The 18,432-nt window shown below is 43.5% G+C and overlaps 1 pseudogene; it reads left to right on the forward strand.

The window, feature by feature from the left end:
- The first annotated feature begins 15,855 nt into the window (after positions 1-15,855).
- On the forward strand, positions 15,856-17,490 carry LOC107544846 (melanoma-associated antigen B16 pseudogene; annotated as a pseudogene).
- Positions 17,491-18,432: the final 942 nt, after the last annotated feature.

Genomic DNA, 18,432 nt, shown 5'->3' on the forward strand with positions numbered 1-18,432 from the left:
TCTCATGCTAATCCTTGAGAAGTTGACCCACCTAAATCTCCCACCAAGCTCTGTTCTAAAGAATATCCAACACTGCAATGATTATATTCCAAAGTCCACTGATTTATCTGTGGCAAGCCCTTTTCCATAAGGTAATCCCTTTTTTAAAATGTTTATATTTTTGCCCAGCCGGGCGTGGCTCAGCGGTTGAGCGTCGACCTAGGATCCAGGCGATCAGGGTTCGATTCCTTGTCAGGGCACATGCCTGGGTTGTGGGCTGCAGCTGATCAATGACTCTCTCATCACTGATGTTTCTATCTCTCTCTCTCTCCCTCTCCCTTCCTCTCTCTGAAATCAATAAAGATATATTTTAAAAAATAAAAATGTTTATTTTTTTTTCTCCCAATAGCTATACAATGTAGCTATTACAGCAGGTCCTCAAATAACATTGTTTCATTCAATGTCATTTCAATATAACATTGATGAGATCCCTTAGGAACCTCACTCTTGTTTATATCAATTAGATTTTGGTAAAATTGGTTTCATCATACATCGTTTCATTTAAAGTCACAGGACATATCAATGACTTTAAGTGAGGACTTACTATACTGTGCTTTTGCCCTATGATGAAACTGAGAGTCAAGGAGGTTAAACAGCTTTCTCAAGATCACAACCATAAGTGCCACCGCAAGGATTCAAACTCCCACTCTCAGTAGCCTCTGTCCTGTACCAGTGTGGACCTGTGTCCCTGGTCTACATTGCCACGCCAGAGCGGATGTCCCTTTTTATAGTCTGCTGAGAGGCATTTTTAAGGCTTACAGAAAATCAGAGGTAGAGACCTTAGAGGTCCTCATTTCACCTTTTGTTTCATTCTTCAAACAAACCATGATGTACAGAGTGGTTTACACCATGAACTGTGGACAAAGGACCTAAACTTAACACCTGGCTCTGCCACTTACTAATCGTGACTTTGAGCAAGTTACTTAATCTCTCTCTGCCTCAGATTCCTCACCTGCAGAGCGTGGATAATAATTAACTCATAGAATTGTTACAAGGATTAAATGAGTTACAACATTAAAGTACATAAAACAGTGCTTGACACACATTATCATTACTATACTATTATTACTACTAATGAGAGTTTATGATGCACCAGGTGTTAAAATAATGAATGGGAAAACAAAGATGACATAGACATTGTCCTCTCTTCAGGGTACTCGTGGTATGGAAGGAGAGTGCAGAAACCATATATAATTACAATTTAATAATGTGGTAAACTCAATAACATAGACTTGTGTGGACAGTCTAAGAGTGGATGTGACTTGTCCCAGGAAGCAGCAGAATCAGAACTTGAGCTCAAGTATCCTGAGCTGCTTTCTAGACCACTTCATGGATTAGAAATTTGCCATTGGCATATGTCCATGTGGCCCAAAGTCTTTCCATATAGCACCAGAAAAAGGCTACCAAGGCCATGGCTGCCTCAGCTGAAGATGTTACTAATGTGTAGGGATAGTCAATAAACATTTGCTGAATGAGTCAATGAGTCGAAGGCGTTGGTGAGAAGACGACCAACTTTCCCCTCAGCTCTCACCCCCTCAACATGCAGATATGAGGCCATGGCATAGGACAAAGCAGTGATGAGCCCTGGCAGACAGCTGGCCACACCCTCTTCATCCTCAAAAAGGGTGGATCACTGGGGCACCACCAGTCACTGGCTCCTCCTTTGCCACAGCTGTTTCTGATGCCTTCAAGGGAAATTTTTACTTCATTCAGTGTAATCACTTCCACAATTATATGTTATTTGTATATGACCAACTCTATACAGAGGAAGGTGAATCAGCCCAAATCCCTGCCCTCAGGGAGCTTGCATTCCAGTAGAAGAAATAAACCATGACAAATTGCTATCCTGCAAGGTAGAACATGCTGGAGCCTCAAGAAAAGGACAGACCAAAGATCACCAGAATCCACATCAAAAGAGCCTCATGGTAGTGTGGCAGTCTGAATAATAGCCCCAAAGACGTCCATGTTCTAATCCCTGGGATCTGAGAGTATTACTTTATGTGGCAAAGGGTCTTTGCAGGTGTGAATAAATTAAGGATTATCTGGGGTGGGCCCTAAATGTAATCACAAGTATCCTTATAAGAGGCAGGCAAAGGGAGATTTGACTAGAGAAGTGATGCTGGAAACAAGAGGTTAGAATAATTCCAGAAAGGGGTCATGAGCCAAGGAATGTAGGCCATCTCCAGAAGCTAGAAAGAAAAAAAAAGAGATGGATTCTCCCCTAGAGCCTCCTGAAGGAATCAGCTCTGCTGCTACTTTGAATTTAGCCCAATAAAAGCGATTTTGGACTTCTGGCCTCCAGAAATACAAGGTGTCCTGAAAAATGTATACACACTTTAATAGCTGATAGCTCAATTTTGGAAATGAAATATATTTTAATAAACACTGCCTTTATAATTATTCAAAGTGTATGTATACATTTTTGGGGGACACCCTACACAAGAGAATAAATTTGGGTTGTTTTAAGCCACCAAATCTGTGGTGATTTGTTTCAGCAACCATGGAAAACTAATATAGGCAGATTGCTGACTGTTAGGCACTCTATCTGGGTGTTATACATGAACTCTGGAGCCAGACTGCCAGGGTTCAATTCCTGGCTCCAACAATTTTCATCTGTGTAGCTCCAGTCAACTTAACTCTCTGGGTTTCAGTTCCCTCATCTATAGGAGAGAGAGAATATTTAGTCCCTCCCCGCCCCCCCATGGGAATGGCACGAGGAACGATGTGTATTAGATATTACTAATTCCATTATCTGGCTCCCCTTTCCTTCCATGGGATTCTACGCTTCCTGCCCCTTGAAGGTGGCCCCCCCTGACTGGTTCTGGCCAATGAAATGTGAGCAGCGAAAAGTCCCTGTGGGACCTGGGCCACAGGTGCCTGTGTGCAAGTCACAAGCTCTCTCAGGCGCAGTGGCCTGATGAGGGTCCCTTTCAATACACACTGTCTAGGACTCTGAGCATTCTGTGACAAGATGAACAGTAAACAAGAGAGGAGGAGAGGAGATTTAAAAGGGGTCATGGGGACAGTGTGAAACACACGGTGTGTGTGTGGTATTGAGTCCCCAGAGCACATATGCACACCACGAAACGTGGCACTGGGGTGAACTTTGTTATTATAATAGTTCATTAATTAATCATGGCGAATGATACTGGGCTTCCATCTAAAGTTTCCTTTTAGAATAAATGTTTTTTTTAAAAGTTAGTTGCTTGAAATAAAAATACTGATTAAATAAATATTTAATATCCTCATACGGCAAAAAATCATAAAGAGGGACTCAAAAAACTAAAACATGAACAACTTCCCCGGCACAATGAAAAGAACGTGTGCTTTTGAATCAGGCCAGGGGTTGAATCCAGTTCCTCCACCTGCTGACAGTGTGACCTCAGTCGAGTTACTCAAGCTCTCTGAGATTTTTCCTTATTGGTTTTTAATGAGGATCATCATTCTACTTCATAGGGTGGGTGTGAGGATTCTGACTGACTTTCACTATTGCTGACCTTGTATCCTTTCTTCTTATTGTTGCCTGTGGGTCTTGACCCAATTTGTAAATTGGTGACTAATCCAACCCACATCCCCAGAAGGCATGTCCAGGCTCTGGGGAGACAGAACGCAGTCAGGGCAGCTTCCTGCCCTCCAGGAGCTCCTAGTCTAATGGCGCAACTGACACAGACTCAAAGACCCACAGTCCACAGCCCAAGTGCTGTGGAGACAAGCAGATTTGGTGGCACAGATGCACTGAGATGGCTCTGAGGAGAGCCATGAGTGCCAGGGATTGGTCTGGAGCCATGAGTAAGCTCTCAACAGGCAGATGTGGGCAGGGAATGTATACTAGGTTACCTCACCTCTTTGAGCCTCAGTTTCCTCTTTTGTAAAATACAAATAATACCACCTACCTTTTCAAGTACTACTTTGAGGATTAAGTGGGATAAAGTCTAAGAAGAACCTACCACAGTGTCTAGTTCATACTAGGCATTGGATAAATGGAGGCAATTACTTTACTATTATGCTGGATTCATAAAGCCCCAGTGGGTGGCCCCCTCTGTAATAGAATTATCTTCTCCTTCCCTGTGACTCACCTCCAGGAGCTGGCCCAGAGACTCGGATGTCCCAGGCTCCTGGGCAGGTTGGAACTATCAAGCTCCCTAGAATAAAGTCTTTATTCAGAAAAGATTAATGTTCAGGAGAGATCACCTTGTCCTATGCCCCCTTTTTGCAAACACAACTCTTGGTCCCCAAGAGAGGGAACATGATTTTTCCCCCAGTGTCAGAGTTGGGCTTCAAGTCCAGATTTCCATCATCTAAGAAAAGAAAGACCGTACCTCTGAGTCACCCGGGTCCTCTCTGCCTCGTCACCAAAAGCCTGCTATGCAGGAGCCCAGAGACCTGTTTGGAAGAAGCAGGGGTGTGGGGTGCTACAGACCTGGGTTTAAGTCTACCCAGCTGCCGTCTGAACCAGGGTGACAGCCCTTTCCCACTCCAGGCCTCAGTGTCCTAAGACTGGGTGGGGTGGGCTGATACTCCCACCTGTGGTTGACTATCAAAAAAAACCACCAGGACAGCACAGACCAATCAGGGCAGACACTGGCAGGATCAGATCCTGGTGGTCCCCTCCTGGCAGTTACACATCAAAGAACTTCCAGTCAACCCCCATGAAGTTCTATGCCTCATGCAAAGTGAAAATCAGTCAGCCACGCATCTCCCTCCCCTTCCCTCCACCTCCCCTCAAGTCCCTAGCACTGTGTCTGATACATGCTGTCTCCACCTCAAGGTCAAATGTGTGTCCTGCAAGTTCCTCTTCCTGAGGAAGGTCCACATTCCCAATGTAGAGGCACAGACCTCGTGATTTTTTTAAAGCTTTATTGAAGTATGATTTATATACCATAAAATTCAGCTATTTTAAGTGTACGATTCAATGATTTATAACATAAATTTACTTAGCTGTACAACCATCATCATAGTCCAGTTTGGAAACATGCCCATCTCTCTCCATTTCCATCCTCAGCCCCAGGCAACCATGAACCTGCCTTCTGTTTCTATAGATTTGCTTTTTCTGGGCATTTCAGATGAACGGGCTCACATAAAATGTGCTCTTTTGTTTCTGGCTTCTTTCACTTAGCGTAATTTTTTTGGAGGCCCACTCATGTTGTGGCATGTGTCAGTATTTTATTCCTACCTCATTCATTTAATATCCCTGGCACCTACCAGTGCCAAACACATAGTAGGTGCTCAGTAAGGGGCTGAACAATCTCACACAATGACCGGAGGCCCTTCCAAACTGAGGGCAGCTACACGTAACCAAAGAAATTCTAGTCAACCCCCAAGCCTCTGTGGACGAGGTTCTGATCCCCACGCTTGCTGTCAATGATGTGAATACAGCAACTTATTTTTTAACCCGTGAATGTCCACCAGTTGAACTGTCATGCCCTCAGCTTCAAAGCTGTGCTTCAGCATCCCATCCACTTATTTCGAGTCTGCCCTTATTTGCCCCTCACCCTGGCTCAGAAAGCCATGGTGACTCACTGTTCTGCAATTAACTCTCCTTCAGCCCTGAATTGCCTGAACTAGTTGGAGAAGAACAACTCTAAATATAACTAGTCTCCAACTTTTTTCCTGCTGACTTGAGAGAGAGAGAAAGAGGGAGAGAGAGAGGTATATTAATGTGTGGTTCCACTTGTTTATGCATTCATTGGTGGATTCTTGTGTGTGCCCTGACCAGGGATCGAACCTGCAACCTTGGCGTATCAGGACCATGCTCTAACCAACTGAGCTCCACGGCCAGGGCCCAACTAGTCTCCAACTTTTATTATAGAACTGTCTATCCCTTCTCCTTCCAAGTCTGTCAATTTTTTCTTCATATATTTAAGGACTCTATTTTCAGGTGTGTAGATGTTTATAATTGTTACATAATCTAATGCTTAAGGATGGATTGAATTTTTATCAATATATATTGTCCTTCTTTGTCTCTTGCAACCTTTTTCTCTTAAAATTTATTTTGTTTCCAAAAGCATAAGGAAGAAATGCAAAAATAAACAAGTGGGACTGCATCAAACTAATAAGCTTCTGCACAGCAAAGGAAACCATCAACAAAATGAAAAGGTAATCTACCAAATGGGAGAAAATATTTGCAAAGCATGTAACTGATAAGGAGCTACATCCTAAATATATAAGGAACTCATACAACTCAATAGCAAAAAAACAACCTAATTTTTTAAACGGGCAAAGGACCTGAGTAGACATTTTCCCAAAGAAGACATACAAATGGCATATGAAAAGATGCTCAACATCACTAATCACTAGGGAAATGCAAATCAAAATGACAGTGAAATATCACTTCACGTCTGTTAGGATGACTATTATCAAAAAATCAAAAGATAACGTGTTGGTGAGGGTGTGGAGAAAAGGGAAGCCTTGTGCAGTATTGCTGGGATTGTAAAGTGGTATAGTCGAGTACGGAAAACAGTATGGAGGTTCCTTAAAAAACTACAAATAGAACTACCAGATGATCCAGCATTCCCGCCTCTGGGTAGATACTTGAAGGAAATAAAAATACTATCTCGAAGAGATATCTGCAGTCTCTTGTACACTGCAGCATTATTCACAATAGCCAAGATGTGGGAAACAACTAGAATGTCCATGCACAGATAAGTGGGTAAAGAAAATTTGCATATATACATATATATATATATATATATATATATATAGACAAACATGAGCAGAGCAAGGATGATGGGTCAGGTACAGAAACTCACCAGGGCAGGAAGCCCTGGATGCCTACCAAGGGGCAAAACTGGGAAGCAAGAACCTTGTTCCCAGGGTAACTTATCCTTCCCCAGCATATTGCTGGTCATGCAGTTCAGACCCCTGGCCTTTTCCTCCCTAAAGATAACACCTAGGCCTCAGTTGTACTTCAGTCCAGGCCCAGAAAAGCAGCAAAACCAGACAAGTGACACCTTGGATGCCTCAGGACCAGCTACATTGACTAAAGACCCGCCCTGGCACTGACCAATCAGTGGAGACCAGGACCCTGAAAGAGCACCCCTGGAAGGCTGATGAATATTCTATTGAGACCCTCCCCTGAGACCTCCCCCAAGATTTCCACATGCAAGAAAGAGACAAATAGCTCAGGAGGAAGGACACAGTGCACACTCCCCCCCCCCCAGGGGACCACACCAGTGCCATTCCCTTCCCCCTTCTTCCCTCCGAGGGGACCCCAGGAGACTTGCAACCAGGGGAGCAATGGGCAGTGGCAGCTCATCCTGGGCTTACCCCCTGAACCTGTCTCCATGGTCCTCTTTCCTTTGACTCCTCAGGGAGCCACAGCAGCCCAGCCTGGGCTCTCCTATTGCTGCTTCTAGGCACCTTCCTTGTTTCACTGTCCAAAGTATAGTTTTGCTGCCATCACAGACCCAATACCCTTTGGTTCAGTGCTCTGTAGCCCTTCCCTTTGGATATCTCCATCCCCAACCCATTTTCCTTAAATAAATTCAATTTTTCTTATTCACCGTCTGAGATGGGAGATGGCTATTTAGCCTGCCTGAGCACCACTGACTTTAACCTTTCATATATATGTGAAATACATATATGTAATACATATACATAATATATACATATACATATGTATTATATATTAAAGAAAAAATGTGTATTATTCAACCTTAAAAAAGGAAATCATGCTGTTTACAACAACATGGATAAATCTGAAGAACATGCTAAGTGAAATAAGCTAGCACAGAAAGACAAATATCGCATGATCCTACTTATACGTAGAAGCTAAAAAATAAACAACAAAAAAGTAGAACTCATACTAACAGAGAGTAGAATGGTAGTTACCAGAGGCTGGGTGTAGGAGGGGAAAGGCGAGATATTATCAAATATTTTTTTAAGTCTATTTTTGTCTCCGGTTCCCAGCTCAGACCTCCTAAACCTTTGGAATTTCCTGAGTGTTGGGGTTGATATGAGTGTCTTTTATTATTCAGAACAAGCTCCTTTCAACCATACCTGGGTTTATATGAACCAGGTCACCCTTGCTGGCCCCAAATAGCTTCAAGGGGGGGTTACAAGGAAGAACAGGCAGATTAGAGGGTTGAAACTTTCAGCACTACCTTCCCAACCCTGACCTGGAAGGGGGTAAAGGGGGAGACAGGCTGGAGGTTAATGATTTAATCAATGGTCAATGATTTAACCAATTGCATGTATCGAAATGTCCATTAAAAGCCCCTAAAAATGGATTTGGAGAGCTTCTGAGCTGGTAAACATGTCAAGGTGGGTACAAACTCCAATTCTGTGGGGGCAGACACTCCTCTCTACGCAGGACCCTATGTACCTCCTCATCTGGCTGTACATATAAATAAGTTTATTATGTACTTTTATGTATTGATATGTGTATTTATCTGTGTGCATTATGTATTTATGTACCTTATGTGTTTATTATGTGTCGAGTATAGCATTCTCAGGAATTTTGTGAGTTGTTCTAGCGAATTACTGCACCTAGGGGAGGAGTGGGGTTGTGAGAACCCCTGACTTTGTAGCCAAATCAGGCAGAAGTGGAGGGAATGGGGAGGGAACCCACTCACCTTGCAACTGGTGTCTGAGTGAGTACCATCCTGTGGGACTGAGCCCTTAACCTATGGAGTCAGTGTTAGAACTGAATTGAATTGTGGGGCACTTAGTTGGAAAAGACACCACATTTTTGGTGTCAGGGGAGGAAAAGAAAACCCTTCTCATTTTGCAGGTGGGAACCCCGAGACTTGGAGAGGGAAGGCGATCACCCACAGTCATGTCACTGGCACCCTCTGAGCCGGGAGGTCCGCTGAGCCAGGCTTTAGTCCTAAACTTGCCATCGCCTCTCTCAGCTTCCACGCATCAGGCCGTATAGAGAGGGAATCCCTGCTGTCGTCCCTCACAGAGTGGCTTCCGGAGGCCATTCAGATGGTGGCCGTGGAACCACTCTGTGAGCTGGGAGACGAGAGTTGGAATACAAAAAGGCCACGTCCCAGCTTCACTGCGCATTACAGGGTGACCAGGAATGAGCTACCCTCTCCGGATTTGCGTCCTCGACTACAAAGTGGGGGAAACAGCACTGACCAGCGAGGATTTAATTATATTTCCAATGTCAGGCACTCAGTGCACACCCTCACACGGAGGCTCTAGTGAATAGTATCTCCTAATAATAGCAGAATGTTACATACAGGAGCTCACTAGCCAGAGTGGGGTTTGCTTTTTTTAACCAAAGGACAGGAAGACATAGGGTCAAAGCCAAGCTGATATCAGGGGATGTGATTTACATGGAAATAAGTAAATTCTGAATAAACAAAGCTGGCCACGCCAGGTGTGAAAAGTAAGATCCTGAGGCTCTGGTATTTTTAGAAGCCATTTTGCCTGTGATTCTTGTTTCATTTCCCTAGTTCTCTGTGGGGATGGGTTTTTAAATAATTTGACTGCTGATCTTCAAACAAATCTTCATTCAAGGTGATCAACAAATGCCCTCCATTCATTTTCATTCATTCAATTATCTGTCCATTTGGCAGACATTTACTCAGCACTTGCTTTGGGCCAGGCACTGCAGTAAGTGTTGGTGGCACAGTCGCCACCCAGACCCCTTCCTGGCACCAGGGAGATTCTAGTCTAGTCCAGAAAACAGAAAACTCAATCACCAGTTACAGGAAGGAGCCGGCTTCCCTGAAGAGGTGGCACATGAGGAATTCCCCCCATGAGGGGTAAGGTAGAGAGGTGAGAGTGGATGAGCACTGACCTAGGATCCAGGGGATCTTGGTTTGATTCTGGGTCAGGGCTCACGCCCAGGTTTCAGGCTCAATACCCAGCGGGAGGCGTGCGGGAAGCAGGCTGTCAAAGACTCTCTCATCATTGATGTTTCTATCTCTCCCTCCCTCTCCCTTCCTCTCCCTGAAATCAGTAAAAATATTTTTAAAAATAAATAAATAAATAAATAAATAGGCAAAAGATCTGAATATACACCACATCAAGAAAAGATGTAGAGTGGGCCAGTGACATCATACATACATGTTTCAAAATTTCAAATTTTTAAATTAAATAATCTATATCAAATATACATAAAATTCTGCTAATTCATTTATAGATTCAATAAAATCCCAACAGGACACTGATTAAATAAATGTAACATATACATGTTAATAAAATACTAGGCAGACTTTAAAATGATGCTTTTGAAAAATATTTAAGTACACAAAAAGTTGTTTATACATTTTGTTCAATGTCAGATTATACAGCGTATGTGTAGCAAATGGCTGTTTATGTAAAATCTAGACCAATTGAGATAAGTTTCTATAGAAGGTTAAGTATCAGAAAGGTTAATTTAGCTGAGTGATTCTTAACCTTCACTGTGCACCAGAATCACCTAGGAGAACTTTAAAAATATACAGATGGCCCAGCCGGCAGTGGCTCAGTGGTTGAGCGTCGGCCTAGGATCCAGGAGATCTTGGTTCGATTCCCAGTCAGGGCACATGCCCAGGTTGCGGGCTCGATCCCTAGTCAGGGTGTGCAGGAGGCAGCTGATCAATGACTCTCTCATCATTGATGTTTCTACCTCTCTCTCCCTTTCTTTCCCTAAAACCATTGAAGATATAAAAAATAATAAATAAATAAATAAATAAATAATAAATAAAAATAAAAATATACACATGCCCAGATTCACACCAAAAGTTTACATTTCAACTGGCCTGAGATGAGGTTTGAGCATCAGTAGATTTTAAAACCTTACCTGGTGATTTTGACATTCAGGTCTGAGAGTCAATGATCTCGATTTACAAAGAGAAGCAGAGATAGATGAACAGAGAGTAGGAAGATAGTTAAGTGATAGATATTTAGATGGATGGATAAATAGATGATGATGATAGATAGATAGATGATAGATAGATAGATGATAGATAAAACATAGACAGTAGATCTGAAGGTCTGAAGGAAGAGAACAGGGCTTGGGGGGCAATAAAGAGGGAATTTGGAAATGACACAGCCAGATCAGAAATGAGCCATAACTCAGTCCCAGTCCCTAACTGAACAAAGTAGAGAATGAATGAATGTGGAAAAATAAAATAAAAAGTGACTGTGTCTAGCTATGAAATTTATGAGTTGCCTATTCTTTTATTTATTATATTTATTTAGAATCCATACCCCCCCCTACTTGCTTCACAAGGATATCTGTGATGTCTTAAAAGTTAAAGGACAAGGAATGCTTGGTTATGGGTAAGCAGTTTCCTTCAAGAGTGATGAAATGTTCTGTAACTAGATAGTGGCAATGGTTATACAGCATGTCGATGTACTAAAGGTCACTAATGATAAATTCATGTTATGTGTATTTTACCACAATAAAAAATACATTTAAAAAGATTGATTAAAGACTAAGACGAGAAACAATTAAAAGGAGCACAGGGTGTTATTGGGCAATTGGAATGAGTTAATTATTGCCTCCAGTGCTGAATTTGTTCCAAGTTTCCTTGCAGTTAAGGCAAAAGAAGAAATCTGGCAGGTTGCTGGGTTTTCTGTACACATTCAGGGCTCTTTGTATAGCAGGGTCCCCTACTCATTTAATTTTGCCCACTCCCTGTATCACATACCCATGGAGTGCAGAAGTGAAAGTGGGAGACCTCTGGAAGGTCTGATTCGGCTAAGAAAGGGGGATTTGCCGTGGCTGGGACAGGCAAGTCAGAGCTCAGCTCCTTCCCCACTGGAGTGCATGCATCTGCTCAGAGCCTGTCATCAAACTGCTCCCGAAGAATAGCAGCTCCTGACACTGCATGGCCTCGGTCTCGGCCTCCACTGGTGGGTCTAACTGGCTGTTTGTTCAGCCTGAGCTGGGCAGAATCAGCCCTGACAGTGATGGCCTGGTGGGTATTATGTAAAGGGGTGGGGGAACCCAGCTTACCTGCCTGTAAACAGACAAAGCAGATGATTTGACAGGCAAAACAGAGCCAGCCTCTTCACTCCCAGGCAGCCAAGGGGCTATTCAAAGCCAGGGCCTGGAAGATTTTCATGAGGTGCTGACATACGAAGCTGGAATGCAGCAGGAACAAGGCAGAACTGACTGACACCCCATGCAGTCAGGCATGGCGAGCGACTCAGGGCATCCAAACTGGGCCTTCAGCAGCTTTGATTAGGCCCCACCCATGTGTGAAAGAGAGTGCGCTTTGGAGGGGGGCAACTTTCAGGCCTGGGCCTTCAGCAAACCTCACCTTTGCCAACACCCTTATTATTGTTCAACTGAGGAAAACCCTCCAGGCCTTTCTCCTGGAAGCACAGAACTTGGATGCAGAGAGCCGAGTACTTGGGCTCTAGTCACTGATCATGAGGCCAACATCAGGGGCTGGTAGGGGCACAGAGGAACACCGCAGGTCAGGAGCCAGCTATGGGCTTCAACCTGAGACACTCATTTCACCTTCACAGGAGCACTATAAGGTAAAATACCCTGTTATCTCTATTTTGCACACAAGAAAAGTCTTCAAAAGAGTAACTTGCCCAAAATCACATAGCTGGGAAATGGCAGACCTGGGATTTGAACCCAGGTCTCCTCAGCATCCAAACCCATGTTCTTTCTATGTAAATTGAGCCAGTTCCCAAGACCCACAAGGTCCCGGAATCACACCGTTTTCATTCAAAGTGGTTTTGGTACTTTCCAGCTCTGTGACCCTGGTTGTATTTATATCCCTTCCCTTCTTGGGGCCTCCACATCCCCATTTGCAAAATGAAGTGCTTGTGAAAACTGAGTGAGACAGGCAGATGACGGTGCTCACTGTTCACTGGTGTTAGGTCAGCATCACTAAGCTTCATCACCACACTTTGCACTGTTCTCAAAAGCCACCCCCACCCCTGAAGGAGGTTGCTGGGCCTATAGGAATGACACTTTATCTGGTCCCCTCTCAGGACTCAAAGCGCATTCTCTGCCCAGTGTCATGAACAACTGGAGAGCAGAACAGCACCCAACTTGTCTACCCCCAAAATAGTCAGCAAAGAGTCTGGCTTTCAGTAGGGATTCAATGAATACTGTTGAATGAATGAAAACATGAATGAGTGGTTTGCCACAAGACACATCACATGTTGTGATGTAAAGAGATGGGCATTAGAGGGCCTGGTTCTGGCTTTGCCACTAATTCACTATGCCCTTGGGGCACTCACTGGCTCTGTCTGGACCTCAGTGACCCCATTTATAAAATGAGGGGGTGAACTGGGTACTTCCTAGTAGCCTAAGTCAGCTCTGATTTTATAAGGTTAAGGGGAAAGAAAGATCACACTTTCTGCAGCCCACCCTTCCCATAAAAAGCTGAAGCTATATTATGGTCACATTTGAGATAGGGAATATTCTAAATGAATGGTGGATCTGTAACCCCTGATTCAATCAGAAGCAGACAAGCAACAGTCTCAACAGTCAGATCCTTTCGTCTATGAAACGGAGACTCGTTCATGTGTGTACAAAGCTTTCTAGCTTACAAAGGACTTTTCCTCCTTTCTCTCATTTTAACCTCAGCACAGACCTATGAGTGGGACAGGACAGATGTCACCATGCCTTTTAGTGACCAACAAAACTGAGGTCGCAGGGATGAGATGACTTGTCAGGGGGTGGTGAGTGTGGGAGTGTATGGGAGAAAAGCACCAGAGCTAAGATGTGAATCCATAACCAATTCCTTACCCCAAATTTGCCTCCTTTCCTTTACACTGCTTATTTGTACACAGTCAATGAGAAGGAAATAAACTAATTCAACCAAAGCAGATTTGGAGGGTCCCAAGTTTACCACCTGGGTGGAAAAGTGCCCAGCAAGACAGATTATTTTAAAGTCAACTTTGGGGCAAAAAGGTGTAGTGCACTGATACCAGGTGGGCTTGTGGCCATGGAGAGTCAACTGTAGAGGGAGACAAGAGTCCAAGCCCAAGCCCAGGCCCAGGCATCTATGCCATCTCAGTGCATCAGCTAAAAGGATGACCTTACATGCAACCTCTGAACCCGGAAATACTGAAATACTGTGATGCCCTATAGATAAATAACCTCTGCTGGAGCCCCCACCCTCACTCTTACCCCTGTCCCCTTCCCCTGGGATCTTAGCCCTTCCTGGTTGTCTCATCCCTTCCCTTGGGATTCCCTGGAACACCTTAAGATTCTGCAATTAAAGGGTTAAAGCCTCAGCCATCAGGGCTGAGGGGTGCTGTCCCAGCAGGCTTGCATTCTGATTGGGCCCCTGTTCCAGCGCATACGTTGTGATTGGTCAATAACTCTGACTGACTGGTTTGGTGTTTTTTTCTTAACTGCTTGATTGAGGTATGACAGAACAAAAAACTGCACATATTTAATGTACACATTTTGGTGAGTTAGAAATATGCATACACCAGTGATACTATCACTACAATCAAGGTAACATACTTATCCATCATCTCCAAAAGATCCACTGTGTGTGTGTGTGTGTGTGTGTGTGTGTGTGTGTGTGTGTGTGTGTAAGGACATTTAACATGAGATCTACCCTCTTAACAGAAATTTAAGTGCACAACACCATATTGATAACTTTGGGCACTATGTCCTACAGCAGATCTCTACAACTTATTCATTTATCTTGTATAGTTGTAACTCTATACTGTTTTGTTTTTCATTGATTTCAGAGAGAGGAAGGGAGAGGGAGAGAGAGATAGAAACATCAATGAGAGTCACTGATCGTCTGCCTCCTGCAGGTCCCCTACTGGGGATCAAGCCCGCAACCCAGGTATGTGCCCTGACCAGGAATCGAACCGAGATCTCCTGGATCTTAGATTGATGTTCAACCGCTGAGCCATGCTGGCTGGGCTATACTTATTCTTAAATCTGTTTAATATTACTCCATCTGCCTAGAGAGACCATGGGGAATCTCTTAGTGCTTCTCAATCATTTTGAGTATGAAGAGACTTTTTAAATAATTTGCAGTTTTCACAACATGAACACATACATGTAAAGTAGATATACTCTTTAGTAGCACTGATTGAGAAATTTCATGTCCAAAAACTAAAACTTCAGTAACATCTTTTAAAGAATTTGCATTTTATTTATGGCACAGCTTTATATATATTTGAAAAGTAGTCATAAGTATACATGCAAGACCTGTGGGGGACTTAATAGACCATGCCTTGTGCTCATATGGAGGGAAGCATATTTTGCAGTCTTCTCTTCCATGGGGTAAAAACTACTACTAATCTAGCCAACCAAATCTTCCCCTTCAACTTGACAGCTGAAGAAACTGAAACTGGGGAGGAGACTGGACCTTCTCAAACCCCTTCATGACTTGGAGCTAAAACTTGAAGCAGCTTCACATCCAAGATCTATTGTGTCTAAGGGTGTTATGAGGGTGCTGACTGGGAAGAGGACATTGTGGACCAGGTCTCCACTGACTCTTCCATTACAGGGCAGAAATCATTCATGGAGGTAGCCAGGCAAAGACCTACTGGTCAACCTCAGTCAGTGGCCATTCAAGCCTGTTAGACTTGGGGAAGAGGGAGGTTTTGCAACACTGCTCACTCTCCAAGAACCTAGGCTACCACAATTTGAGACCTGACTGATCAGAGGACCTGTGCTTCTTACTGCCCACTACAACTCACTCAAAGAGGTTTTGTGGGTCCTAGAGGCAAAGAACACTGTAAGACAGAGTTGGAAGTGTAATAACGCCTTAATATACTAGGGTACTGCTAAGAAATACCATGGGCTTTCGCAGGAAACAGAGGGGATTCAAATCCATCTCATGGCCTTGGCCAAGTTTTACTTAACTTTTCAGATCTCAATTTCTAAATCTGTAAAATGGGACTGTTATAAGGATTGATTAAATCAACTGGCAGATGTATAGCTACTATTCAAAGCTTGATACAGGTATATTGCTCAATAAATGTTTAGTTTCCCAGCACCATCAGGAAAATTCAAACTCCTCCATTCAGCAGAACTATAGCCTGGCAATTGGTTTAAGCAGCACTGTATTGTTCTGAAAAATAATTCTTTCCAGTCCCTTAATTCCATTTTTCTTCTCTCCATCTTTCCGACCCTTTGCTCTTTCATTTCTTCTTCTCCCCCATTTTCCTATATTCAGCACTACTCCAAAGCAGCTTTATGCTCAGATGGGTCAGTTCTGCTAGCCACACCCAGCCAAGCTGCACCCAAATTCCTGACCCATTGAAACTGAGAGATAATAAATGTTTGTTGTTTTAAGCCACTAATTTTGGGATAATTTGTTACATGGCAATAGATAATAATTATATTATTAGTCATAAGGGAAATACAAATTAAAGCTACAATGAGATACCACTACACACTCACTAAAAAGGGCAAAATTTAAAAGACTGAACACATCTCAATCTGAGGCGCGGTGGATTCTACTCAGCCAAGGGAAGAGCCTCAGTGCTGCGGGAAGTCAGGCAGTGGTTCCCCCAAACTCCCACTGCCTTCCTGTTCACACTCCTGATTACCACCACCCACAAGAGTCGTCAGGAGAATCCACAATGCTCACCTGCTCAACCCCTTCAGACGCACAGTGAGACCCAGAGCCTGGAGTTTGCACAGGAATCCAAAGCTCTGGAGGAGGCCTGTCTTCCCATCCTCCGAAGCCTGGCGATTCCAAGGAAGCTCTGATGCTGGTATTCCTGGTGCCCCTGAGAGTCCTCAGAGTTTCCACTCCTCCTCCGTTACCACCACCTCATCAAGCAAACCTTGTGAGGGCTCCAGTAGCCAAGAGAAAGAGGGCAGCAACTCAGAGGCAGGGCCTGACCCTGAGTATGTGACCATAGATGCTCTAGATGAAAATGTGGCTTCATTGGTGAATTTCCTGCTGCTCATGTATCGAATGAGCCAATAATCAAGGCAGATATGTTGAAGACTGTCAGCAAAGAGTAGGAAGACCACTTCACTGAGATCTTCCTGAGAGCCTCTGAGGGCATGGACATAATCTTTGGCCTTGATGTGAAGGAAGTGGATTCCACCAACCACTGCTATACTGTCATCAAAATGGGCCTCACCTATGATGGGATGCTGCATGGTGGAAAGGGCGGGCCCAAGACAGGCATCCTGACACTTATCCTGGGTGCCATCTTCATGAAGGGCAACTGTGCCACTGAACAGGAAGCCTGGGAAGTTCTGAGTGTGATGGGGTTATATTCTGGGAGGAAGCACTACATCTCTGAAGAGCCCAGGAAGCTCATCACCAAATATTTTGTGGAGGAGGAATACCTGAAGTACCAGCAGGTGGCCAGCAGTGTGATCCTGCACAATCTGAACTCCTGTGGGACCCGAGAGCCCTCACTGAAACCACCAAGATACAAGTCCTAGTGTTTCTTGCCAAGGTTCATGGGACTGACCCAAGTTCTTTCCCATCTCAGTATGAGAAGGCGCTGCAAGCTGGAGAGCCCCAGCCAGGGTTTTGGCCCCGGCTATCGACTCCCGAGGCCACCGCCAGTTCTAAGCCTAGCAGCTCCTCCCCCACCTAGGGATGTCAGGGGTAGTCTCCTCATGCATTGTTTGAAGAGGCAGTTCGTGTTCATAGAATTTAGGTCTGCCATGGGGCTAAAAGGAACACAGTGTGTATGCCTGTGTTCCTCGTTTAATGTGTAACTTAAAAATCTATTATTTTGTTTGTTGACATATGTATTATTCAAATATTGGCTTTTTAGAATAGATTTAATTAGCTTCAAAATCTTCAAGTTTATTAATGATATTGGTCACCCATGTAATGCTCTAAGGAGCTTTCACAGTAAGAGTTTTGTTGTTTTGGAAAAAAAATGCAAAACCATCCATCTTATCTTGTCATCTGAAAAAAGACAAGAAATGAGCTTTCAGAAATTTGGGGTCAATGAAGAAAAACAGGAGAAAATCTAAATGATATTCAAACCTTGGCTTTCTTACCCTTTTTAGCTCATTGTGTAAAATTAAGTGATACATACATGTATTTGCCAAGCTCTTTCAAGAAATAAATCGTAATAAATTTTAAAAAATAAAAAATAAAAAAAAAGACTGAATATATCAAGTGTTGGTAAGGAGGTAAAGCAACCAGAACTCACATATACCACCAGAGAAAAAAAAGAAATACAACAACTTTGTGAGAAGAGTTTGGCAATTTCTTAAAAATTTAAACAGACACCTACCATCTGACCCAGACTTTTCTCTCCTAGGTATTTTACCCAAGAGAAATGAAAACATATGTCCACACAAAAACTTGTGCACAACTATTCAAAGCAGCTTTGTTTGTAACAGTCCCAAATGGAAACGACCCAAATGTCCATCAACAAGTGAGTGGATAAACAAATTGTGGTGTATCCGTATAATGGAAGGTTAGCAAAAAATAAAAAGGACTTGACTACTGATATCACAGCATGCATGAGAATCAAAATAATTATGCTGAGTGAAAGCAGCCAGGCAAAAACAATACAGTG

This window comes from Miniopterus natalensis, chromosome 12 (assembly GCF_054644295.1).
Source record: "Miniopterus natalensis isolate mMinNat1 chromosome 12, mMinNat1.hap1, whole genome shotgun sequence".
In the NCBI taxonomy this organism is placed as follows: Eukaryota; Metazoa; Chordata; class Mammalia; order Chiroptera; family Miniopteridae; genus Miniopterus; species Miniopterus natalensis.